The sequence below is a fragment of the Lissotriton helveticus genome, chromosome 9 (assembly GCF_964261635.1).
Source record: "Lissotriton helveticus chromosome 9, aLisHel1.1, whole genome shotgun sequence".
NCBI lineage: Eukaryota > Metazoa > Chordata > Amphibia > Caudata > Salamandridae > Lissotriton > Lissotriton helveticus.
This window is the reverse complement of record NC_136070.1, coordinates 814,895,815-814,923,521: the sequence shown is the minus strand read 5'-3', so window position 1 is coordinate 814,923,521 and position 27,707 is coordinate 814,895,815. Positions and strand designations below refer to the sequence as shown.

The following is a 27,707-nucleotide window of genomic DNA, read 5'->3' as shown; positions in this document are numbered from 1 at the left end:
CCACGTCTTCCAGGAGAACATCAGTCAAGACAAGGTAAGGGACGACGTGGTTAGCTTTGACAGTGGGGTGGGAGGGGGGGGAGAGCTCTCCGACCACCCGCTGCCCCCGCAGTTCACTCCCGTCCCGCCGAGGTCCGGTAACGGCTCCTCACCTCACCGCCGCAATCAGCTCCAGGCGGCGTTCCGGCCGTGATTATCTCTACCGTCCTGCAAGCAGCGTTGTGTCCTTCGGACCGGTACGCCGCCTCATCCGGGGACAACAATAGATGCCGGATGGACACTTTCGATGCTGTTCCTCGATCCCCGGTCACTTCCGGTCCGCTCCTGCCGGCCTGGTCACACTTCCGGCCGGCACCTACAATCACTGGGTTCCACGGATTCAGGCCCGTGCTCGGGTCCCGCAGACACTCGGCTGTAACTCAGCAGCCCGGCATTCGATTTTCGCCCGGGTACTTGCCGCCTGTGCCGCCCGGTCCCAGGCCTTCGGTTCCTCCGTCGGAGGTCTGGTTCAGCCACGGATTATGGTACGGATCGTCGGAGAGGTCGCCTCTCTTCCGGAGCTAGTCCTCTAGGCTGCCGCCATGCTTGGCTGCTAGCCACGCCCCCCCGCCCCTGCCACTTTTCAGCGGCTGGTGAACCAGGTCCTCTCTGGAATGGAGGCTTTCTCCGCTGCTTATCTGGATGACATTGCCATCTTCAGCAGCAGTTGGGAGGACCATTTGTGTCACTTACAAGCTGTTCTCCAGGCCCTGAAACAAGCTGGCTTGACAATCAAGGCCAGTAAATGTCAGATCGGACAGGGGTCGGTTGTGTACCTAGGCCACTTGGTGGGCAGGGGAGCGGTGCAGCCTCTCCAGGCAAAGATTGAGGCAATCATGGCCTGGGAGCCCCCCAAGACCCAAACTGAGGTCCGAGCTTTCCTGAGTCTCACAGGTTACTACCGTCGCTTTGTGAAGGGGTATGGTACTATTGTAGCACCCCTCACTGAGCTCACATCTAAGAAACAACCTCGACGGGTAGTCTGGACGGAGGCTTGTCAGCAAGCCTTTGAGATGCTGAAACAAGCAATGTGTGCAGCACCGGTCCTGAGGGCCCCGGATTTCTCCAAGGAATTCATTGTCCAGACAGACGCATCAGAGCATGGCATTGGGGCAGTGTTATCGCAACTCAATGAAGAGGGTCTGGATCAGCCTGTTGTTTTCCTGTCTAGGAGACTACTTCCCCGGGAACAGAAGTGGAGTGCAATAGAGCGGGACGCCTTTGCGGTGGTATGGGCTCTGAAAAAGTTGCGGCCATACCTGTTTGGCTCGCACTTCCTGGTTCAGACTGACCACCGACCCCTTCATTGGCTGATGCAAATGAAAGGGGAGCATCCCAAGGTGTTGAGATTGTCCATCTCCCTACAGGGAATGGACTTCCGGGTGGAACAGCGGCCTGGAGTGGACCACGCCAATGCAGACGGTCTCTCTAGGTATTTCCGCCTTGGTGATGAGGACTCCCAAGGGGTTGGGTAGCTCTCCTCACTTTCAGCTGGGGGGGACGCGTGTTAGACCTGTCTGCCCTTTGGGTGGTCCCTCCTTTTATTTATTTATTTTTGTCCCCTTTTTGCCCCTCAATCCTCTCATTTTTTATGTCCACTGAAATTTTTAGGTGTTGGCCTGGGGGTTAGGTACTCCTTGACCCCATGGTTCCTCATAGATCTAGAAATCCCTCCTTTTCTGAGGGCAAGCTTAGTTACCTAAAATGGTGGTCAGTAACTGCCATAACGGTTACTTCAGGAAAGAGACCCATAGGTTAACAATGGGAATCTAGAACCTTCTGGCCTATTCTGGACACTTGAGGCTAGGGGTATAAAAGGCCAACTGTAGGGCGACCATTTTGTCATTCAGCGAGAGAGTCAGCTGGAGTACAGGCTCTGGCGCTAGGTGGGGGGTAGGATATTCAGAGGGTTGACTTCCTTCCAAGGGATTGCCTCCTTACTGCTTTCACCACCCTTCCCCCTTACTGCAGACCTGACCCTGCCAAGTTGTGTTCCTGTTGACCCTGGGCAAAAGATCCACCCAGTTCCAGGAAATCGATCTTAGGAGACCGATCTCTGAAGTAGTTCTGCTCCTGTTGTCCAGAGGGTGAACTTTTACTAGTAGCTGTGAGGGAACTGCTACGGAAGGAGAGTGGACAGAAAAGCAGATTTGATACAACCCCCCTTCTCCTTTCATTTTACTCCCCATCTCCCTCTCACCTGGGGTCAGTAGCGCCAACGAGGGAGTGTTTCCTCACAATACAGGCTTGGTGGAGGACAGCGAGTGGGGGAGGAAATTGGTGGCGGTGATCCCAGGAAGCGTGACAGCACTGAGGAGAAAGCGGAGCGTGAAATCCCCAGAACTGGCTAGTTGCGGTACTGCGCAAGCCCCGTGAGGCAGTCGATAATCCCTGAGAGAGAGGGTAGTGTGGCTGAGAGAGAATCGGGCTGCCGCGGTACTGCGCAGGCCCGGTAGGCGGAAGCTGATCCTTGTGAGGGGGCGGAGTGGCAACCCGAGACCTGCCGCATTCGAGCAGGGTCGGAAGGAGAGCCACTAATCCCCTGCGCTTGCGTGCTGGAGCCGTCCCCATCGACGCTGACGGAGTGGATCGCCGAAGGAGCCGCCGCACCAATCCGGCCCAGTCAGCTGCCTCAAGGTTGCCGCGCTGGGGCCGGAATCATCCCAACTACAGGTGAGCCAAGATCGGAGGTGGTGACGCAGTCGGGCGAGCAGGCCGGGACTGAATTGTTGCACAATCCGGTAAGGTAGTGGTGGGAAGTGCGGGGCCCCAGGGGCTAAGAGGGCCTCATGACCGTCCATAAGATTGTCCCTGAGGGGAGAGAGTTGTGCCTACCCGGAATAACAGCCAGGGATTATTAACTGATGCTTCCTGTGAGGGGACTGCGAAGTTACCCTCAGACCCTGGGAAATCTCCCCTCTGATAAACTTCGCCTGGAACAGCGCGACACCAATGCATGACTCTAGGGTTGAGGCATTTTCCTCTGGTCAATAGAAGCACTCTAATGAAAGTTAACTTTACCATTCATGAAAGCCGAGATAACAGAGTGCCCTTAAAGAAGGTGAGGGCCACCCCTGATGTGCAGAACAGCTAGAGACAGAGCAGTCTTGTGGAAATCTGACATAATTCTATGAATTTAGAGCATTCTATGTAGCATAGACAGAATAACAGAAATAACCTGCCTGTCTTTATTTAGATAAACAACTGCTTGAACAATGGAACTCATGTGATAATAATGAAACTGTTGATGGAACCTGTAACTACATGCCAATAGTAACATTGAGACCCTAAGGGTAATGTATAGTCTTGCCTTATTATAGAGGGGGTTTGGATATTGCTGTGTTCTCCAATTTTAGTTGAATACTCTGCACTGCCTAAATACGGGAAACATTGCTAAACTCCTTCCATTGGTGTGAGAACTGTGTAAGAAAACGTTAAATGTAAAAGTGTAGATGGTAACAATCAAATGTAGAGTAATTTTATGAACTGAAACTAAATACTGCTAAGTAACAGAAAGAAAAACAGCAAAGTGAATTTTATAAAACAGCCCGTATTTTTCTAAGACTGGTGTAGTGTCTTTCTTTTCTGGTGGATGAACGCTGTGTTACTGAAGGGTGCGACGCAAACTTAACACATGTGCCTTTGGGATAGACCTTCCTACTCTGTGCCAAGCTACCCTATGTAGACTGGTAACCCCAGGTCTAACATAATTGGTGTCTAGCGGTGGGATGTTAACTGTGTTTGCGTCCACTTTATAGTAACGTAGTGTACTCCATAGACCTACACCTGGAGTTTTCTCCTGGCGGACTCCCTAATTATATTTTTGTTTTTTCAAATTTACTCCTGGTGGTGGGTGGAGGTAGCTTCTAATTACCCTCTTAATTAATTCCTTCCAAGTGGCTGTCCCTGACTCTCATTGGCAAAATGGAATTTGCTCTGGAAGAATTGGAGACCTATACTGTGGCCCAACTTAGAGACTTTTGCCAAAATATGGGAGTGTTCTTTAAGCGTGGTGCTAAAAAGGGGGAACTCCAGACCAGCTTGAGGGCGTGGGTGGCAGCACACCCAGAGGGGAAGGAGGAGGAAGAGGAGGAGCGGGACACGGTCATCGGGATAGATGAGTTGTACCAGCCTGAGAGGGAGAACCTACTGACAGGTCCCAGAACACTCTCAAGGGAGGGCAGTAGTGTTTCCGTGAGAAGTGTGACTGAAGCCGAACTAGTGGACAGGAGGGAGAAAAGACAGCTGACATAGGTGACATAGTCAGCATAAAACCAAGGGGAGGTCCTGGCACATACAAGCATGCTTACTGACTAATATGGCTATACAAAATTTGCTTGCTCAACAAAGTGGGAGGTGAGATATTTCTCCTTACATCAGCAAGAATAGCCTGACAGTTCTATACTAGGAGCAAGTGCATTCTAATAGCTAGGCCTTTCTGAGCATGTGCAAGGCTCTGGTAGTAGGAGAAAGCACATGGCAAGCACATGGCTAACTAAGATGGCTGCCAAGTACTAAATGGCTTTCAGTTCGTGCTAACAGCGATTTCTGCAATCTTTAACACACAGACCTGACAGCTTCGGTGCAGGTAGCTGGGGCGATCTCATCCACCTTTTCTATCTTGTGGGGCACACGCAGGGCTGTCCCCTGTCTCCTTATTTATTTGCCTGGCTATGGAGCCATTGGCTGCATGGGTGCGCATTGATGCTCAGGTTCGGGGATTTAAATGGGCTACGGGACTGTCAGATAGGATTGCATTATATGCCGATGATATTCTTTTCTTTCTCACGGCCGTGGACAGGACGGGGCCGTGATTGCTGCATATCATGCAGATTTTTGGGGAGACCTCTGGAATATATATGAATCCCCATAAATCCACGTTATGGGTTCTGGGGGATCGGACGGGAGTGAACGTGTGGATTTTCTCGGTTCAGCTGGTTGTGGGGGGACTGAAATATCTAGGGTGTTCCTGTCCAATGTGCCAGCAGTCTGCTGGGAGGGTAACCTGGTTCCGATATTGGAGCGGATACATGAAGATCTCAAGTCCTAGTCCCGTATGCCCCTGTCACTATATGGCAGGTCGGCTATATTTAAGATGGTGGTGCTTCCTCGACTCCTTTACCAGCTGCAGAATGACCCATATCAGCTCTCGCCCGATGGTTCCAACAGGCGAATGCAGCGCTAGGGCAGTTTCTGAGGGAGGGGGAAAAGGTGCGGGTGGCTCTGCGAACATGCTTCCTGTCCACCTATTGTTGGGGGCTAGCGACCTCCGACATTTACTCGTACTATCAAGCATCGCATCTGCTGGTCCTCAATGAGTGGTGGTATGGCGATAGGGAGGACCCAGCATACGCAGTTGAGCGACAACTTATGGGACACCACTCGCTACACACAATTCTTTATTCTGCACCTCTGGGGGGTTCACTGCCGCCGGCTACATGGGTGGTATTACAGATTTAGAGCCAGGCACTGAGACAAATGGGGTGGTGGAACACGCTGACCAGGGAAACTCCCCTCTGGAATAATGGGCGCCTACCTCAGTTGGCGGCCCTACAGGACTTCCAAGGGTGGGATAAAATAGGCATCTCAGTTCTGGGCGATGTTATGAGAGGTATGACGCTCAAATTCATTCAAGACCTGCAGAAAGAATTCTTTATGCTACAGTCTCAGTTCTATCGACACTTTCAATTTAGACATGCCTTGTCCCCTAGCTTAGATGGGTTGAAGTCCTTGCCGGAATTTAGCCCGCTGGAGGTGAAAGTTTTTATGGGTAACCAAAAAGACCAGAAAATTTTGCAGATTCATCAATCCTGGTTATGCACTGGTCCCCTACACTACAGAAGCTCCAGGGGGACTGGGAGGGTGATGTGGGCCCGATGGAGGAGGAGGACTGGACTGAGGCCTTAGTGGCCCCACGGGGGGCTGCCATAGCAATGCGACTCCCCCTCGTCCAGTTCAAATACCTGCACAGGGTCTATTTCACACGAGTGCGTCCATGGAAGGCAGGGCTGATAACCTCTCCTATGTGTCTTCGATGCAGCCGATAGGAGGGTACATTCATCCACACAGTCTGGCATTGTCCTTCCCTAGACCGCTTCTGGAGGGGGTGCTTACCTGTCTATCGGAGGTCCTGGGGTGAGAACTACCCCGCATCACCGCAGCTGGCTCTGCTACACGTTATGGAAGGAATAGGAGGCAATATTTACAAGCGGCACCTCATGCAACTGGGCTTCACTCTAGCGAAGAGGGACATAGCCATAGCTTGGAAGGCGCCCAGGGCCTCCTCAGTGGCTGCATGGAAGAATGGGCTGGACTTTTATATGGGGCTGGAACAACCAGTCTTTGTCGCTAGTGGGTGCCCAAACAAACACCACAAGATTTGGAAATGATGGGCGGACTACCGGGGCCTGCTAGTGGAATCGACGTCAGTAGCAGAGGCTCACCCTTTAGAATGACTCATATGTACATGCTTGGAGGGCGGGGGTGCTGGGTGGGATGGGCCCGGAGAGGCAGATCCTCCCTAATATATTCACAAGCTGTAGCTAAGTTTATGTAGACCTTGTGCGATCAGGGGGGAAGGGACAGGGGAGGGAGGGAGTTGGGGTAATCTTTATTTTATCATCTATGCTTTTCTATATGCAATTTGAAAAAGTCAAAGTCATTATTTTGATATGGTTTGATTGTGCATTTGTCTCTGGTGTGCAGAACCCTGCAATATATATGCATCTTGACAAATAAAATTTGTTTAAAAAAAAATCAACCTCAATTCTCTCTTGATAGCCCTGATTTTCTGGGTTGGCAAGAGGATTTGTCAACTACGGGAGTTGAACAGAAAACCCAGGAACTCGATCAATTGCGATGGCACTAAGACCAATTTCTGAGGATTTACAAGAAATCCGAGACACTGCAAAAGATTGACCGTCCATTCTAGATGAGTCATCACAATAGAGGATAACGAGCCATGATGAGAATGTCGTCCAAGTATATAATATGACAACCCTGTGCTCTCAATGGTTCTACTACTGGCCTCAGAAGTTTCGTGAAGCATCAAGGCGCTGACGAGAGGCCAACGGGAAGGACTCTGTATTCATACCAAACTCCCTGCCATTGGAACTGGAGAAAGTGTTGATGGGATTTGTAAATGGGAACAGACAGATATGCATCTTTCAGGCCCAAGCGGCCCATCCAGTCCCCCTCCTGAAGGAGGTCGCGTAGAAGATGAATACCCTCCATCTTGAAATGCCGATCTACTACCCATCCATTGAAATCCTTTAGCTTTAAAACCAGCCTGGATCCACCCCCTTTCTTCTGCACTAGGAAGATGCAGCTGATGAAGCCTGGGGGGTGACGATCCGCGCCAACTACAGCCCCTTTCTTTAGGAGTCAATCTATCTCGTTGGAGATGAAGACCTGATCTTGTCGGGAAAAATACATTTGAGTTGGAGGACAAATCTGATTGGGGGAATTGTAAACCTCTATCTTGTACCCCTGTATTGTCTCCAAGATCCATGCATCCTTCGAGATCTTGTCACAATTGTGTAGAAAAAACTGTATCCTGCCCCCTTACATTACTTCCGTAGCCAAAATAAGTCTCACCTGAAGTTCCAGCAACTTGTTGTCCACCCTGGTTGCCACCATATCTGCCTTTTCTGAACCTGTGCTTGGCTCGATGAGTCGGATAGAAGGAGAAGGAGGAATTATTGAAACTGGACTCCTGACAACCTCCTCGATGTGATTGGTACTGACCACGCTGGGGGCCTTGGCTAAAACCACGGCCGAACGACCGCCCACAATATCATCCGGCTCTGCAGAAAACCGCGGGGAAAGCCCTTTTAAGGGATCCCTGCACTTTGTCCAAACCACTAAAAGTGGTGACAAACTTCGTCAATTCCTTAAGAAAAGGTTGACCAAAGTGTAGGCCCTGAGCTAATTAACCCAACTCCGAAGAGGAGAGCTCTGCCAATTTAGGATTGAGCTTCAGAAGAATGGAACAACTACGTTCTCTAGACATAGCGCAATTTGCGTTTCCCAGCTGGCATATTGCCCTTTGGGCCCATCCAATTAGTTCCTCCTGGTCAAAAGCCCTTGATGACTCCTTGGCATGAAAACCCAATTCCAAAATATTCATGAGGGGACCCGTCAAGTCCAAGAGCTTGTCTTGACAGGCTCTCCATGCCCGGTCAATACCTTTTTTCGGATCCTTAGAATAATTTTTAAAATAGGTGAGCATGGAAGGATCCCCCTCCGGCGTTTCCGCCACCTTATCAGCAAAATTAGGTTGTGGGCATTCTGAATGGAGGCGCGCTCTCACATCTTTGTCAAATGCCTGCCTAATGAGACTGAACATATTCAGAAACCTCAGGAGGTGGAAGCTAGGCGGTGGAATTAGGATGAACTTTCTCTGTTGGTTCAAAGGTAAGGAGTTTAGGATGGGAAGGTGCGGCAACATAGCGTTCTTTTCTCAATTTTTGGGAGAATCTAGGGGACTCTTCCTGTTCAGAAACTGGATCCCAGGATGTATCATCATCAGCCCCTTGAAGTAACTCAGAATTAGACGCCTCCTTAGAAGAAGTACCATATTCATGATCAGTAGACATAGCTCTCGCCAGCTTCACAAAATCCGCCATGTGGATATTCTTGGACCCTTTCCCACTGGCGGTAGGGTGACTGCTGGAGCTGGGGAGGCAGCCCTGCTGAAGGGCGTAAGTACATAAGAGACGCTTCAGTGGTTCAATGGCTCTCACCAGAGCCTTTTGACTGATTGCTGTACTCCTGCGTCTAACACCTCTACAAGTTCCTGTTCCAATGACCCAGAGGGTTCCTCATCAAAATATTTCTCCTCAAAATACACTTTCCTACAGGAGGAGTGCCCAAAATATACAATAAGTAACAACCACATCCTAGCGATAAAAACAGCCCAGAAAGTAAAGACGCGGTACACGTTTGAAATCAAGAGCATAAGACAACAAGTTGCAATAAAGCATACAAAATACAAACCGCTGCCGCGTATAAGCAGAAAAAAGACCCAAACAATAATGACGTGCTTACAAATACCATTTAAACATGCCAAATATCATATCACAGTAGTGTACATAATGCAGAAACAAAGAAAAGTAAGGCACTTAACTGGCTGTGGAGCAAAGAAAGAGGAAGTTGTACTAGAGACTGGAGTTTATATAGAGGATACACTCTATGGTTAGTCATGTGACACATAGTGTGTTCATGGGTATTGAAGTATTTTTGTTTTCTGTAATTTTATTGGCTGCTGAGAATTTTACCATTAAAGAAATGAGAAGCATAATCGGAGCCTCCGGTCCTGACATAGAATTCAATGCGCTGTGAATAATGGCTGGTATAACGAGGCCCAGAGTACCCTATTTGGCATCTGCTAATATGTTTTTCAATGGAAAGGCACCTACGTGGCTCTTTTGCCCTATCCTCAAGGCGGCTGGCAAACATTATCTGAAGCAGTGTTGTGTCTTCCTGTGAAATAGGGGAGACGCTTTTGTTTTCTTGTAATGCGTGGGACAGTCCTGTTTGTGGCTGACATGCGTCTGGGTAATGGCATATGCAGCAGTGTTGTCTTTCGCGGTGCAGCAAGGGAGATTCTTTTGCTTTTTTTGTGCGTGGGACCGTCTTGTGTGTGGATTATATGGGGCTGGGCTAACCTCATCCGGAGCAGTGTTGCCTCTTCCAGTGCAGCAGGGGTACAACATAGAGGTTGGAAGAAATGTATTCATTCATTCAATAAAACTTTATTTCGGTTATTATGACCTTAAAAGTACAGACACAATACATAAAAATACGTTTAGAACTACAAAAGAATTTGGTTGCATGTAATGAAAAACAGATAATAAAAACCAAAGTAGACATTGCTGACACACGTGTGAAGTTGATAATTACTAAGCTCAGTTTTAGGATGCCCTCTATCCTGATTACTTCACCAAAAAAGAGACGACAGCAGATATAAAGGTGGATTATTCAAAGCAGGGGACAGAATTTCACATTTGAAAGTGCATAGTGCAAATAAATAAATAATTTAGGATAAAAACAATTATCATAAAAAGATAACCGCTAATACTACCGCTAGCTTTTTGCACTAGTTAGCATAACCTAATACTGGGGACCCCACGATACATGCTACTTCACCTTGGGATTTTCAATACTATTATAGTAGTAAGCTAGTAAACGAATCGAAGCAGGGAACAGTACTGACATTCAAAAATCATTAAGAACGTATTAAATATATACACACATTAAAAAACATGAAGAAAAAAATAATTTTTTTCCTATAGCATAATTGCAAATACTACATGCATAGCTCAGGAACAACTAGTCATTTAATAATAAGACCTAAATGTGAAGATAGCAAGGGTGTCCATAGGTGGATATTTTTCCGAGGGTTTGATGATGGGAAGGTGTCCTTGAGGGTGCCCTGTTTCAATTCTTGCAGAATCATAGTCTTAACTATTTAAGGATAGTTTTAAGAATATTCTGCGGGTACACCACATAGAAAATAGGAAGCCTGCAACTGGTATACAATCGGGATACTACAATGGTGTTTCAGTATCCTGAAAGCCTCAGAGCAGCGCCTAGTTCCTAGGTTTCTACAAATCTGCACCAGCCATCGTTTTCTTGCCTTGTAATACCCTCATCCGGAGCAGTGTTGCCTCTTCCAGTGCAGCAGGGGTACAACATAGAGGTTGGAAGAAATAAAGGCAAGCACTATAAACCACCTACTTGATTCTAGATGGTTGACATGAAGGATCCCTGCCATATCAGTAAATAAACGCCTGTATTGCACGTTTATTTTCCAGTAAGAAACTGACTTAGGGCACCGCTAAATGAATTTCTTACTGAAAAGTAAATGTGCAATGCAGGTGTTTATTTTTTATTTAATAAAATGTTGACAACAATGTTGTGCACATGTTTAAAGTGGCTCCTTCCTAGTTTCACTAATTAGCAGCTGAAGGGAAGACGGAGTGGATGTGCTGATAGAGGTTAGCTAATTAGCAGCGGTACACAAACTCCCGTAGGGTGAACACAACATTTAAAAAGACGGGAAACACAAGCGGAAAGCAACAATTAAAAAACAGATGCGGCGGAGATGCTGATAGAAGTCCACAATGGGCAGAATGCAACGATTCAAAAAAATTGTTCTCCAAAAAGGACAGATAAGCAATGTGAACGTAATATAACTGTACTTGGCCGGTGCTCCTTAGCCTTTTTTTTGGGGGGGATATTCCTCATATACCAAAGGTGGGCATTCTAGATGAGGAAATCCGCCTCTTCTCTCCTTTGCAATGATGTTCCGACCTCAACGTTATTCAAGCAAAGGAGAAGAAAAGGTATGGATACCCCTCTAGTTCAGCTGTTTGCCGGCTCCACTCCAACTCTTGATAGCTGTACGGCCCTTGGATTAAACTGGAGAGCCGACACCCACAGTGCCCAGGTGAAATCATTGGAATACAACCAAAGCAATCTCATCGATTCCGCCAGGCCACTAAGGCCGCCCAGATTTTATCGTGGCTAGAGCTATCACAGGCCATATCCGATTCACTTATATATATGATATATTTCAGACAATCAGAAAATTTAGGGGGCAGGGGATCCTTCCAAGCCTTACATATTTCCCGCCTCGCTAAGACCATCACATAAAAAATAAATTTGGTTGCCAATTCTTTAGATTGATATCCGGAAACTAAACCAGATAAGATTATTGTAGCAGTGATGGAGAATTGCTTTCCCAATACATCAGTTATAAAATCTTCTATTCTAGACCAGAAATCTAAAAGTCTAGGACAGTCTACAAAAATGTGAAGGTCATCAGCATCGGGGGCTTTGCATCTCGGACAATAATGTTCTATTTTAGTGATCTTAAATAAATTTTTTGGGAGAGATGTAGACTCGATGTAGAGTAAATAAATGATTTCTTTTGAGGGGAGCCGCTTTAACTACGGTATTTAACATCGTAAAAGAATCGGCCCACATGATGTTCAAGTTGCCTTCTTCGGCGTCTATTGTCCCTCCCCACAACTTTAGAAGTTCTTGTTCAATGACTCCATCTATATCTAACATGGCCGCATACCAGAAAGATACTTCTTTCTTCCATTTCCCCTTTCTATTTACTAAATCTAACTTAGATTCAAGAGTTTCTGGGGCCCATGATATAGTAGCCCACCAAGCTGACAGTTGATAATATTTGAATCTAGTAAGAGTTCCTCCCGTCAGCCTAGAAATGGAGTCCCAGTCCATTAACTGTGTATTGTGTTGTAGATCTCCCCAATGTGTGATGCCCGCCGTCCTAAGGGGATTTGACAATTGATCTTTAAGGCATTCCGGTGTCCCTGGAGAATCCCATATTGGTGCTTGATACACAAAATAGGGGATCCCCAGTTTTTTCTTGATGAATACCCAATTCTTCAGGGCAGTCTCTAAGATCTTTAACCTTACTTTCTTATAGAATCTGGGATCACCAAACTTATAAAGGAAATATTCCCGCCCTTGAGGGATACCCTGTAATAATGCCTGAAATAATCGGCCCAAAGATGACACATCAGCCTTATCTGCCAGCAACCGAAATTTTTTAAAATGAAATGAATGGCGGCAATAGAGAAGTAGGTCTGGTAATACCAATCCCCCGACTTTAAGTTTTCTCCTCAGTTTTTTCCAGGATATGTGGGGAGATTTAGAGTTCCGAATAAAGGTTCCCATTTTACCCTGTATTTTGGCTATGTCTTTAGAACAAAAACTCAAAGGAATAGCATTGAACAAGAAAGTAACTTTAGGTAAAATAACCATTTTTACTGAATTATCTCTACCAAAAATATTTAAAGGAAGACCAGACCAACGCAAAAGGAGCCCACATACCTCTTTAAGGATTCTATTGAGGTTAATTTTTGATATGTCTAAGATATCTTGCGTCAAAACAACTCCAAGATATCTCATCTGTGGTTTAGCTAAAGGAGATATTGTTTCCGGATAGCACTGCATAACCTCTGTTTTTTCTTTATTAATTTTATATCCGGAGATTTCGCCCAAAATTTCCGCCTGTTCAAAAAGTCGGGGAATTGAAATCTCCGGATTGGTCGTGAACATTAACAAATCGTCGGCATATAGTGCACATTTTAAAGCTAGTTCATGTATAAAGAAAGGTTTTATCAAAGGATCCGATCTTAACTGTATAACCAAAGGTTCGATATATAAATTAAACAATAAGGGGGAGAGGGGACACCCCTGTCTTGTGCCACGCGATATCTGAACCCAATCTGTAAGGGTGCCATTGACCAGGATTCTGGCCCTTGGATGTAAGTAAAGTGATTTTATTGATGATATGAAATTTTTCGGAAGACCAAATCCGGCTAGCGCCTCCCATAGATATGGCCAGCTGACCTGGTCAAATGCCTTAGCGGCATCTATTGCTACAATGGTAAGCGGGAGTTTCCGATTTGTAGCATAGTCTATTGCAGCAATAGCCTGGAAGGTCAATTCATTTAACTGTCGCCCAGGCATAAAGCCCCTCTGGTCTTCATGTATGATAGTTTTAATCACTTTGGCCAATCTCGCCGCCAATACCACCGCAAAGATTTTATAATCGGTGTTTATTAGCGAGATTGGCCTGTATGATTCAACTATTAGAGGATCTTTATTGGGCTTCGGAACCAGGGTGACTGTGGCTTCTAACCAGGATTGGGGAATAGGTTCACCAGTCAGATGTATTTTATTAAATAGGGAAGTTAGGACTGGAACAAAAATGTCGGGGCTTATTTGGTAGACTTCTATCGGAAGCCCATCTGGGCCAGCTGCCTTTCCTCTAGACATTTTTTTTAATTGGTTCCTTAGCCTTAAGCAGAAGAGAGGTAGCGGCCGAGCAAACACGTTAGGAGGCAACCAAGAAGAGCTGCACTGATGTGATCCTATGGCAGGCAGGGCGGGAAAAAGTAATTTGTATTGAGGACAATAGGTCTTGCAGCAGCGCATGTGCACTGGTGCTCGCCCTAAAAATGGCTAAAGGGGCCAAACTAAACAATTTAAATATTTTTTATTAAATACTTGAGCTGCAACATTATGCTAAAACTGTCTCAGTCAGACATAAGAACTATTAACCTAAAAAACAACTTCCGACTTCTCTGTAGCTTTGCATGATGCTGATACTAGGACCCTCTCTTCACAGTGGACATATAGAAGACTTCAGCTTTCTCGTCCTTAAAAGACAGGTGGCAAGAGCAAATTCCAACCAATAGACCAATATACCAAAAAAGGAAAACAAGGTTAGCAAAGATTCAAAATGCTGCCAAAGACATGGGAAAGGAATCAGTTGGCAGATTGTGTACCAGGTGTGCAGCGTGTGTTGCTTTACAGTACATATGCAAGCACTGCCAGGTTTCTTTGCCCGGCTAATATCTATCCTAGAATATGAGCGCTTATCTTCCAAAGACAGATTGCTACTGAGGTGTTTCCTTCCTATATTGCAATGGCGATAGAACACTATGCAGACACAGATAAAAGAAATAATCATGATTTGATAGTTACACAACGTTATTAACCAAGAACTGTTTGCAGATAATTATTATGCACAGTAGCTGATTACTCATTAACATTTGGTACTCGCCACCGGATCTTGGATACAGGGTGGAAGGCTAGGACGGTTGTGATTTTCCAGCCAGCACTTTGTCTCTTCTGTTCAAAGGTCATATTTACACGAGTTAATAAATCGGTATCTTCTCGCCATGAATAGAATAACATATTATTTTAGTCTCCAGAGCAAGAATAATGAATGTTCTGCAGGTACATGTACCATTACAGCGCCATTTTATGTTCTTCCTTCATTATAATAATGCCAATTGGCCCAAACCCAGTACAGTAGTATTTTTGCCAAACTCTTTAATCAAAGACGAACAAATTAAATAACCCACACAGTAACTGATGTCAGAATACGTTTTACAACCCACCTGGCATTATCAAACAAAGGGAAATTAAGGAACCATTATTGTTTATGATTGTTGATGATGCCGATTGGGTTACAGGGCTAGATTTTTTCTTTTCACGTGAAGTCCACTTTTGAATGTAGAAGAACATACTCCTCCTCAACCCATTACAACCCTGTTGTAGAGATTTATATTATCAGAAACAAAATGTTTCACGATTCTGATACTGTATTAAAGAAACACAACTCTCATAGCTGGACACCAAGTGCACATTCCTTTTAAATATTGTGTTAGGATGAGGAAAATTATCTGATGCTCAAACATCAGGGCGGGACAACATTTTTAAAATAAAGTCATTTTGACAAAACAATTCATCAACGGTAACAAAAAGGCTTATATATAGTGTCAGGCACAGAAATCAGGAAATTAAATTACAGTGACACAGGAGCCGTGAGGGTTGGTATTTGGTAATTTGAAGTCACCCTCCTAGTTGACACTACAGAACATACACTTACCTCAAATATTGAAAGACTAGAGGTAAAAATATGAAATTATCCCCTCTTCGAATGTTTGGGTGTTGTAGCCACCTTCTGCGTTTGAAGTGAACCATTGAAATATTGCTACTTCTGTGAGGCACATACATAGAGGGGAGCTCTGGTGGTTAGAACGCTAACCAGTAAGAAAAGAGCACCTAATTGGAAAGCCATCTATATTTTATTTTGGATAAATGATTCATAAAAATAACCCAAATATGAAAAGCAATACATTTCATTATCACTGCGTGGTAGCTGATTGGAAAAGACCCACGCTGTTCTGCAATAAATGAGTATCAAGTCATGTAGGCAGAGACATCAAAGCACCACAATAGACCATGGAAGAGAGAGTATCGCCCGCTAAAGCATCACGCATTGGTAAATGCATAAGGTTTCGCTATGTGATTAATAATAAACTGTTTTTGTTGTAAGTTGTAGCTTGCTGAGTAGTTGTACAATATGAGGTACAGAAGGCGTGTTAAAGTGTTATACCTTATTTTTGTACAAAAAGGCAATATATTGTTCTGTTACAAGTGGTATACTGAGAGCAAGTAATAGCAACATTTTGAAAAATGAAATGAAAGAGGAAATAATCGAAATAATTGATGCAATAGAAATATTATGTGTTAGAGAAGTTCTGACAACTGTTGGGCCGGGTGCCACTGCACCTGCTGCACCATCCAAATCATTCCCCTATTGCCTGCAAGATAACTGCATTTGTGACTGCCTGCTTAGTAGTAAAATATAACAACATTTGGTGTTTAGAGAAGTTATGACAACTTTTGGCCCGGTGCCACTGCACCTGCTGCACCACTCAAATCATGACCCTATTGCCTGTAAGGTAACTGCACTTGTGATTGCCTATTTAGAAGTAAAATATTGCAATATTCAGTGTTTAGAGGGGTTCCTAGAGCTTTGGGCCCCGGTGTCACTGCACCTGCTGCTCCATTGAAATCACGCTCCTAGTGCCTGCAAGGTAACTAACTACACTTGTGACTGCTTATTTAGTAGTTAAATATAGCAATATTTGGTGATAAGAGGAGTTCTGACAACTTTTCGTCCCAGTGCCACTGCATCTGTTAGAGCATGAGTCGGTTGTATACAAGGTGAATGCACTTGTGGCTGCCTGTTTAGCAGTAAAATCTAGCATAGCTCTTGTATAGGAACTTTAGTTTTAACGTGCAATGTTTATTACAACATTTAGACTTTGATCATAATGACCAAATAGATTAAGTTGAAAAAATCAATCCAATAATGCCTACATAGTGCATAGAAAGGTACTGAGGCTTGAATAGGAAATGCCACAAACGTTTGGCTAAAGCATCTGCTTTACACAACAAAGTAATAAAATGCAAGCATCGCTTGAGTGCCCCACCTCAATTCCCCATTCATGCAACACTGTATGGACCTTCATCACCAGTGGCTCCACAGCTAATGCAAAAGGCAAGTGCAACTGGGGGCACCCGCTGACGGTGACTCACTGCTACTCTCGTCACAGTTGGACCTCAAGGGGATGAGCCATTGGGGAACAGGCTACACACCCAATCCAGATGCTGCTCTCACATGAGAGGAGCTCCAGGGGAGGGGCGTGGCTTGGGCGCCAATGGCGGAGGTCGCCTAGGAGCTCGGCTCTGCGGTCGAGCCTTTATTAATCCTGTCACCGGGGACTTGCTGGGGGCCCCGACCCCACACAGACATCCCTCCACCTTGTGGACCTCCCTGGCCTGGCCGTGGGTCTGCGGCGGCCTCTGGGACGCGGGGGAGCCGTGGTGGAGGAGCTGAGCGGCGCGAGCTAAGATGGCGCCTGCTCCGCTCTGACCGCGGCGGAGGCGGCCGGGGGCCCGGGGACGCCGGAGATCGGGCGAACAGGGCGATCCTTCCCTGGGACGCGAACATCGCGGGATCTCCCCCTGACGGCCCCGGAGGCGATCGCGAACGCCCGGCGACCACTGAGGTGAGCCCTGGGGCTCTGCCGCGAAGAGCTGCGAGGAAGTGCCGGCGGGGGAGGGGCGGCCCGGCCTGCCCGCGGTCGGGAGCGGAGCGGAGCGGAGGCGGGGAGTTGCGAGGAGGGTCCTGGCGCTCGAACTGGCCGGACAAGCGGACCGCACCGCAACACTGAGGAGGAGCCGGAGGCCGCCCGTATCGCTCCCTGCTGTGCAAACACTGAGTGGTGCGGCGTGGCGCAGTTCAGTGGCACTTCAGCTGGGGGGGCCGAGGGGCAGGCGGGCACCTGGTGCAGGACCGAGGGAGAGGACGCCCCGGATCCGTGCTCTGGGGGCGCTGTGGCGGGACTGAGAGCAGGGGCAGTGGAAGGGCCCTCTCCTCGACGGCGGAGGCTGGGATAGCCCTTGACCTTCGCTGTTGCCCCGCACCACAGGGTTGAACACCGGAGTGGGACTACTGTTGCGACTAGCGGAGGGGGCTCCTCGGCCACACTTAAGGAGCCCGAGCTGTGCCTTCTGAGCAGGAGCCCGGATAACGCGCTGGAGTCCTGGAACGGATGGAGTGCGCTCGGCTTCTCGAGCACTATCGGCGCCTCGTCAGGACGTCCCCTGCCTCCCCAACATTGACATTGCACCCACAAGTGGACAACCATTGCCCTCGTTAAGAACGGTCCTTCCGCCCAAAACGAGCCAACCAGTGGGCACCCGCCTTGACCACCTTGAGGCCCACTCGCCTAGAACCCGGCTGTTGACCGCGAGGGAGGTGCTTTGAGGACTTTAGTGGTCACGCCGTGCAGACTGCACTACCCCCCGTTTCTGAGGAGACCCTCCAGTGGCCTATCCACGACATGGGAAAGCCGAAGGGCCCAAAAGGGGGTGCCCAGACCGCCTCTGACATAGAACCACCCGACGCGGAAGAGCGAGTGCACCAGGAAGAACCGAGTAATCCGCCAATTCAGGAGCGTCTAGACCAAATGCTACGGGCGATCACTGAGACTAGATCGGCGCTCCGAGAGGATATAGCCCAAGTAGCGACGGGCTTGGGCCTACTTAGAGCTGACCATGGTAAGCTCTCGGATAGGGTAAAGGAAGTAGAGGGTTCGGTGCGCCACCTAGAACCGGCGCAGAAAGCACTGGATGCCACGATGAAAGACGCCCTGTCCAGAATAGAAGCCCTGGAGAAACGCGCGGAGGATGCGGAAGGACGCAACAGGAGAAATAACATTCGGATAGTGGGCCTTCCGGAGAAAATTGAGGGAGAGGACATGGTGGCATTCCTGGAGAATTGGCTGCGGACGACGGTGGCGCCGGAAGGGCTGTCACCCTTCTATACGTTGGAACGGGCACACAGGGTGCCGACTAAGCCGCCGTTGCAGGGTCGCCCCCCCAGACCGGTAGTGGCGCGGTTGCTTCATTTCCGCGACAGGGACCTGCTGCTGCAGGCGGCCAGGAAGGGTGGACCCTATCAGGTGGACAATAGCCGTGTGAACATTTTCCCGGACTACACCTACGAGACGCAGAGACGCCGGTCCTCCTTCCTGGCGGTGAAACGAGAACTGCGTGCTGAGGGCATCCAATACTACTTGCTATTTCCGGCACGACTCCGCATCATAATCGACGACTCCACCAAGTTCTTTGACACCCCGGACGAGGCGTGCAGCTGGCTTGAATTGTACAGAGCTGGCAAGGATGGTTTTGAGGCCTCTTCTCAAGCATCATTGGGAGACAGTCTGCCGCGGAGATCAAAGAGATTCAGACATCGCAGGGGCAAGACCACTCGCCCATCTACGGTGGAGACAGCGGCGGAGAGACGTGGAGTGTTGGAAATGGTCTCTTCCATATCTGGCCCTCAGGGAGACCTGGGGACAGCACAATCAGAGCCTGGTGAAAGCGGGGGCCGCTCGGACACAGAGGGCTCGGAAGTTGATAGCCTGAAACTCCCGGCTGTCACCCCGGAAACGGCAGAGGGCCTGCTGGATGAACAATGAAACTGCTGGGTGAGCCGGTTCTACTTGTGGGGACAGGAGACGGGAGGTGGGGGGGCAAATGCATGAGGGGGGGATGAGACTCGACTGGGGAACTGTTGATTTACTGATTGAGTGTGGGGTTGCAGGGTTTCCCTATATGGTCCCGGAGGTCATGGGGCTCGACCGCGCGATAGCTTGCAGTGAGGTGACCCACATTGTTGCTCGGCCCCCCACATCGCCCTTAAGGCATACCTGCGGTGGCTACCGCTGGGTTAGTTGAGGAGGGATTTACTGAGGGTACAGTTTGGATGGGGACTAGATGGTACTATTTGGAACCTGTTCTGGGGGGGAGGGAGAGGGATTCTTGTTTGGAAGTTAATTCATTGTTGTTGAAGGGGGAACTCGTCATTGGTGGGGGAGTGGCTGGGTACTTACCTGTGCCTGTTCTGCACTTAGAGAGACTGGAACGCGAAGTATGGGATAATGGCTGATATCTCAACTCTGAAATGCATCACCTGGAATGTGAGGGGTCTGCACACTATGACCAGGCGACATAAGGTTCATGCTTATCTAGTGCGCAGGGGAATACAGATTGCGCTCCTACAGGAGACGCATCTCACCAAGTCAGAGGGGCTAGCGCTGCAGCGCAGGTGGCGAGGTCAGGTATATAACACCACATACTCAGCTTACGCGAGGGGTGCGCTGATATGGATAAAGGCGGGAGTGCCCTTCCAGGTACATAGTCACACTATAGATCCAGAAGGGAGATTTGTGGCAGTTGCAGGGAGACTAGGGGGTCGGGAAGTGAACATTTGCTGCATTTATGCGCCTAATACAGACCAACTCGCCTTTCTGACTGGACTGTCGGGTTCATTGGCCCGCTATTTATCGGGGCCCATCCTACTGGGGGGCGATTTTAACTCAGTGACCGACGTTACTCTGGATAGGTCCCATCCTCCCCTCCCGGACTCCCCGACTTATCGGGTGGCCAGAGGCAGGATGGACTGGCAGGCCAAATGGGGTCTGGTGGATATTTGGCGAGCGCAACACCCGCACGCCCGAGACTACTCCCATTTCTCCGGCATGCACGAGCTACATGTGCGACTAGATGGTCTGCTGGGTTCGAGGGAGGTGGTATCTTCGATCTTGCGGTCTGAGTACTTGACGAGAACCATCTCAGACCACAATCCGCTACTGGTCGATCTCCGTTGGCTCCGGGGCACCCCTTGCGTACCAACCTGGAAGTTACGACCGGAACTCCTGGAAAACCAGGTGTTCCGTAGTGACTTGGAGAACAAGATTGCGGGATACTTTGAGTCGAACGAGGGCACGACCACAGAGAGGGCCACGGAATGGGACGCCTTTAAAGTGGTTGTTAGGGGCTATTGCATAACACAGAAGGTTGGAGTGCGTCGTATACTCCTGGAGGACCTAGCGAAAGCTGATCGAGCCCTCCGCGACCTGGAAGTCACCCGCCCTGGCCGTCCGGAACTCCATCAGCAGGTCCTAGCGGCAAAAGAAGCTGTAGCCGTGGAAGTTGAGCGACTGCGAAGCTATGACTATAAAACGTACCTGACTAGGTCGCTAGCTGAGGGCGACAAATCGAGTACGCTACTGGCTTGGCTCGCCAATCCGGCTAGACGTACCTCGCCGATTGTGTCCATGCAGACTGCGGAAGGCAGCGCGGTATATACTCAACCCGAAATACTTAACTGCTTCTGGAATTACTATGAACGGCTCTATAGTAGCCGTTTGGCCCAAGATGTCACTCCGACGGATACCTTCCTGAGAGACCTCCCGATCCCCACTCTGGAACGGGAGCAGGCGAAAGCCCTGGGGCGGGACGTGGAGATTGGGGAGATCAGACGTGCCATAAAAAACATGGCGCACAATAAAACTCCGGGCCTGGATGGCCTCCCCATCGAGTTTTATGCTGTATACATAGAGCTCCTGGCCCCCAAACTCCTAAAGGTTTACAAGGAAGCGGGGACTCTGGGGAGATTACCGGGCACGATGAGAGAGGCCCTGGTGATACCTTTACTTAAACCTGGCCGCAGGGGTGGGGAGCCGGTGTCTTATAGACCGCTCTCGATGCTCACGGTCGATTATAAGATTTTGAGCAGCATACTGGCCTCACGGCTGTTGGAACACATGAGCTCCTTGGTGCATGCGGACCAGGCGTGCTTCATCCCCGGACGTAATACCACGATGAACATCCGGCGCTTGTTTCGACTGTTGGACAGAGATCACACCTATGCCTCAGACCCTATGGTTCTCTCGATAGATCTAGAAAAAGCCTTCGACAGCTTAGAATGGGTTTATCTACACAGGGTCCTAGAGCGGTTTGGCTTGGGCGAAGGATTCCTGAGATGGACCAAGGTATTATATTCCTCGGCGGTGGCTAGGGTGAAATCGGGTCCGCTGATTTCTCAACGTTACCCTGTGGAGAGAGGCACGAGGCAAGGCTGCTCCCTATCTCCATTGCTATTCGCCCTGGCAGTGGAACCACTGGCGATATCTATCCGCACTGAGGCCCATTACAGGGGGTTGCAGTCTCCGACGGGCCACCAGTATATTTCCCTGTACGCGGATGATCTGTTGCTGTTCCTAGAGGACGCTGGGCCAGCCCTGGCTGGAGCGGACTTAGCGCTCACGGCCTTTGGTGCGGTGTCGGGCCTCCGAGTAAACTGGGCAAAGACCTGCCTGTTCCCGATCCGAAGCGATAGTCCCGCACCGGACATTCGCAGGGAGATCCGATGGGAGCCGGTTTGCTTTAAGTACTTAGGGGTGCACGTTTACCATCGCCCTGCTGACACACTTGAAGGTAACGTCTCCAGGGGTATCCGAGCGCTTAAGGGTAGCATGGCCTTTTGGTCCACCCTACCCCTCTCAGTTACGGGAAGGATTGCGCTATTGAAGATGGTCGCACTGCCCCGCCTATTGTACTATTTCAGGACGCTGCCGATCTGGATCCCTAGATCTCATTTTCAGGGCCTGGAGTCCATGATAGTGACGTTCCTATGGGGCGTGGGTCGCCGCAGAGTGGCGCTCAGAACCTTGCAGAGACCTAAGGCGGAAGGGGGGTTGGCAGCGCCTGACTTTGAGAAGTATTATTTGGCTGCACAGCTGCAGACCTACACCCAGGAGATGGCGCGTGAGTTTCGGGGTCCGGAGGAGATCCGGGGTACTGGCATTCCCAGACATGTCTTGGCATATATTGTGTTACAACAGAAACTCGATCTGAGAGACCTCACTCTGGAGGAACGCACCATACGCTTGTGTTGGAACAGAACGCATCGTACACTGGGAAGCCCGAGACCTTATGCCCCGGAGATACCGCTGGGAGTGCTCACTGCTCTACCCCACGGTGGAGACTGGTCACGACTAGGTGACTGGGAAGAGATGGGCATACAGACCGTGGGTGATCTTTACGAGGGCGGGACGTTGATGCCCTTCCAGGCGCTTCTGGACCGCTATGATGTCCCTAGAGGCGATTTTCTGCTCCATGCAGCGGTCACAAGAGCACTCCAAGCACATTGGAAGATGGGCCAGGAGGAACCGCTAGTATCGAAGGCGTGCCAATACGTCATGATGTCTGCGGGAACGGTAAAAGCAGTCTCATGCTTATATTCCAGAATGGTGGAGGATAGGCTGACCCCCTTGACGAATCTCAAGTCCAGATGGGAAGTGGACATAGGGAAGGAAATCCCAGAGGCCACGTGGGCCCAGCTGGTGCAGCGGGCCTGGAGGGGCACGCGTCATGCCCGTTTCCAACTGGTCCACTTCTACATTCTACATCGCGCCTATTTGACACCGGTGAAACTGCAGAAATACTTCGATCTAGAGACGGCGGCCTGCCCTAGATGCAGGACGGACGGAGCAGACCTACTACACATGCTGTGGTCCTGCTCTATTCTGACTTCCTACTGGTTGTTTGTGGGAGAAACACTAGCTGAAGTGACGGGCAGATCGTTGCAGATAGATGCCGCTGTAGTGATCCTACATTGGTTCCCGCATACCCCCAAACAGAAGATTACTAATAAGTTTATAGATTTAGGGCTGCTTCTGGCCAAACGAGAATCCACCAGACACTGGAAGGCGCGAGTTGGTCCTACAGGAGATAAGTGGCGTAATGAACTTCTCAAGTGGGCGGGGAGTGAAAGCACATTGCGATACCAACAGGCGAGGAGGCGACGAGATGAGAAAGCACTAGAGACGGCGCAGGCGTGGGAGACGTTGGTGCAGGCCCTGCGCGACCACAACACACATACTGACTCTGCAAGTACAGACGGGGAGCGGCCTGGATCCCGCTAACAAATCACTAGTGGGGGGGACCCCCGAAGAAGAACCAAGTCTCTTACAATACTCTGCTAAACCACACGATACTCTGCCAATGACGAGAGGGGAGGGGGGAGGGGGACAGAGGAAAGAAGCAATGTCGACGTTCGTGTACACTAGAATGGGATACCGATGAGACTGACGAATTGCTCTTCTGAGGGGATAGGGATGTTTGAGTAAGGGAAGGGGGATGTTTTCGTTGGGTTGTTTAGAAAAGCAGGAGTGTTTCATTCTTTCTACCTACTGAACACTGCCAGAACGGAGAGTTATTACCTGTGTACCATTGGCACACGCCGCCCGACCCCCGGGTTGTGGGCTGAATGGCCGTGTATAGAGTTGGTATTTTTTTTTAATGTCCTAGTAGCTCTTCTTCTGTGTCAGGTGCCAATAACGTGCTCACACTTATTTCCTGCAATAAAAACATATTTGACAATCAATGAGAGGAGCTCCAGGATTGGTCTGAGCGGCCCCGTTTGCTGCTCAGATGGTGCATTGGAGCCTGTACTTTTTATCCAACCCGGCTGTGTAACACCACCAGGTTGGAGAAACATAAGTGAGAATGTGTGCTTAGCCGGCCTAGGATGCCGGCCAAGCATACATGCACTCTTATGAGTGCACTCTACTCCTCCCTAACATACGGAGCCTGCCCCATCCTATAGTCATTGTGGGGCTCAGACAGACAGCATAAATAAAATGACAGTAATTATGTTATTGTAATTTTATTTACCATCTGCTGGCTCGGGCTGTGGGGGCGACACACCTCTGCCATTACGGAGGAGCCGCACCTAAGGGTCAAGTTACATGAAACCCTTATAGGGTTAAGGTCATGCGGCCCCTGGACTAGGCAAAACCAGTCAGATCAATTTTACCTATCCTGTGGAGTCCGGGTGTAGAGTTGTTCTGGCTGTACTTGGTGAGGAATGGGAGTCGCAGTGGTGCTGCTTTTACCACTTACAGGGTGTTGCAAGAAACAGAAAGCAAAAACACTACAGATACACAGCTGCTGACATTGGATTATGGTTGCACTGTCGTCCAGTAAATGCAGCATCAAGTGTAGGGGTCGGTTACCAGACTGGTAACCAACAAACCTTGTCAGTGATAAGCACAGCAAAAAGCTTCTGGAACTTCACTGGGTCCGGGAGAGTAATATAGCGGCCTCAAACTTTGGGCAAGGCAAGACTACAACTTCAACAATGCACCTGGATTTGGGCAATACCTCAGAGGGCCCAGTGGCCAGTGATTCTTTGGATCTGGTGAGTGTTTTTACCCTCAGTTTGCAGGGGACTAGTGCCACTTGTCCAGGGGAGAGTGAGGGTACTTCTGGCTTCCACAAAGGTCCCTCTATTCGAGAGTGTCCCGTTTTAGCCAAGGATGAGGGTCATTCACTCAGTTCCAAGTCTGTTGCCTCAGGGACTAATTATCCCTCCTTTTTTGTGTGCTGTGGAACAGTCCTGTTGTCGGCAACAAGGATCTCCTTTTGGTCCTTCTTTGAAGCAAGTTGTTCAGATCTGACGTTCTGATGTCAAGAGGGTCTCTTAAATCCTAGATTTTGGGGAGTTAGGGGTGTGGGAACTAGTTGCCAATGGGTAGCTAGTCCCTGCAGCTAATCCGCTACTGAGGTGACTGTGTCTGATGGTGTAGGTCACCTTTTCTACCCAGAAACCACTATTTCTTCCCTCCTAAACCTGGCAGAATTAGATTTTAGGTGTACAGACCAGGCTGCCCACCCTAGAGGTGTGGCCATCCTTCCTGGGCATGTACACATCCTGCATAGCTAATCTACCATCTTGCCCGGGTGTGAGCCAGGCTGCCCCCAACAGAGTTTTGCCGCCCCCTCGGGGCTCCGCACCAATGCCATTGTCACCTCCATGCTGGACACCCAAGTCACTAAGTGCCCCCATCAGGCCACAGCAACACAGAGCTACAAAATATAGGTTATCCCGCACTGCCCTACATCTGCGACTCTTCCTGGCTCTAGGGAGCCTCACCTCTTACTTGCACCATATGCAGGGGCTGTCACCAGTTGGCATTTTCCCCCTGCAGGTCTCGCTGGGGTCCACAATACACCTCTGTAGGCCCCAACAGCCCCTCCAACAGACTCGAAGCTCTAGGCCCTGCACACGGCGCCATCAGTCCTGGGGCATCCCCACTCATTCTAGTGGGGTCCGTTAGCTGCTGGGAGCACATGCCCCCTCCCACAGCAGTAGGGTCCAGCTCAAGATCCATCTGAGCCACTGCAGCTCCAGACAACACCTCTCTGCCCAAGTCAGAGCGTTGCTTGCTCCAGATCCTCAGCCCCACAAGGCCTGGCCATGCCCCAAATGTTTATTTGACTGCTGCGATGCCTTACGGCTGAATCAGCCGAATTCAAGGTATTCTGTGGCCCCTGTCAGCAGCACCGGGGGCTGGCACAGAGCCCAACAGGAGCCGCTGCAGCTTTTCTTGGTTCCCTGCTCCACCAGTTGCACCTAATATATCTGCCCAGGCTACTGCCTTACACCACGGCAGATGCGGCCAACCTCGAGGCATCCTGCTGTCCCCCTCAGCACCAGTAGGGACTACAGCAGGATCTAATGGGAGTCGCCGCATCTGCTGGCAATGTATCCCTGTCCCGTACTCAGGGACACCCACTCCACGCTCAGCATCGGAGCGAGCCTGGCCATGCCCAAGATGTGTTCCCAGTTTACTGCCGCCAGTAGCCCCATACGAAAAGTGCATCCTCTTGGCCCTCACACACAGCCGCAATAAGGTCCAGGCTTCTGGATCCCACTTCTGGACTTCCCTCTTGCTGCCTTCACCACTGTCGACACTCCAAGCCACAGGATACTTTAGGATTTGGGATGGGCTCGCTGGGAGCAGTGAGCTCTACGTCCTGTTGGCCATCATGCCAAGTCACACCCCTTCTGTATCGACTTTGCCATTAAAGAGGGCTTTAAAGTACAATTCTTTAGACTCCAAAATCGTCTCTTCTTACCTGCCGCCAATTGGAAGTTATCACTTACTAAATGTAATTAGTTTCCCCAATGTTATCCTATCCTATGGGAGAGGCAGGCCCTGCAGTAGTGAAGAACGAATGGACGAGTTTTTCACTTTAAAAGTTTAATTTAAAAGTTAAAAGTACATGTCCAACTTTTTAAATACACTGCACCTTTCCCTACGGGCTATTTAGAGTCTATCCTAGGGGTGACTTATATATTTAAAAAAAGAATATTTAGACCTGGCAAAAGGTTTATTATTTCTCCAGATTCAAATGGCAGTTTTAACGTTCCCACGCTGGTTGCAATTGCAGGCCGGAGACATGTTTAAAAAGGCTACTTAAGTAGGTGGCACAATCAAGCCTATTGGCCCACTAATAGCATTTAATGTACAGGCCCTGGGTACAGGTTGTACCACTTTACCAGGGACTGACAAGTACATTAAATGTGATAATTGAGTGTAAGCCAATTCTGCCATGCTTAAAGGTGTGAATACACACACTTTACAACTGGCTAGCAGTGGTGAAGTGCACAGAGTCATTTGGCCAACAAAAATGAGATCAGCAAAAAATGGAGGAGTAAGGCAAAAAGTTTGGTGAAAGACCACTCTAAGCCTGACAGGTCTAAAACCAATTACTTGTTTAAATTGTATTGACCTCTTTTCTAATGCACAAACATCTAATCCCCAGAACAGGTTAAAACTATTAACTTTGTTTGAATCCATGGCATTGTTGATAACCATTACCACTCATGACATAAAAAAGGTTGGAGACAAATCTCATGGCAGATGAATGAAGTTGGCTACCTCTAAGACCAAGACTCAAATTCTACTCACATAGTGGGTGCCAATTGATTTTTAGTTATATAGATCATTTCTGGATCATGGGCCAGGACGTGGCACCTCAAAAGTCTCACTCTGATAGATAGCATTCTGGCAGGAACTAGGTAGCCCGTAATGGCTCACAGAATGGTGAACCCTCTACTA

General features: G+C 49.0%; 1 pseudogene across 4 annotated transcripts in view; it reads left to right on the top strand.

Annotated features, from left to right (window-relative positions):
• Positions 1 to 27,707, top strand: part of LOC144781899 (adenosine receptor A1 pseudogene) — a 316,798-nt pseudogene that overhangs the window by 196,181 nt on the left and 92,910 nt on the right. The gene's annotated exons all lie outside the window — the stretch shown is intronic.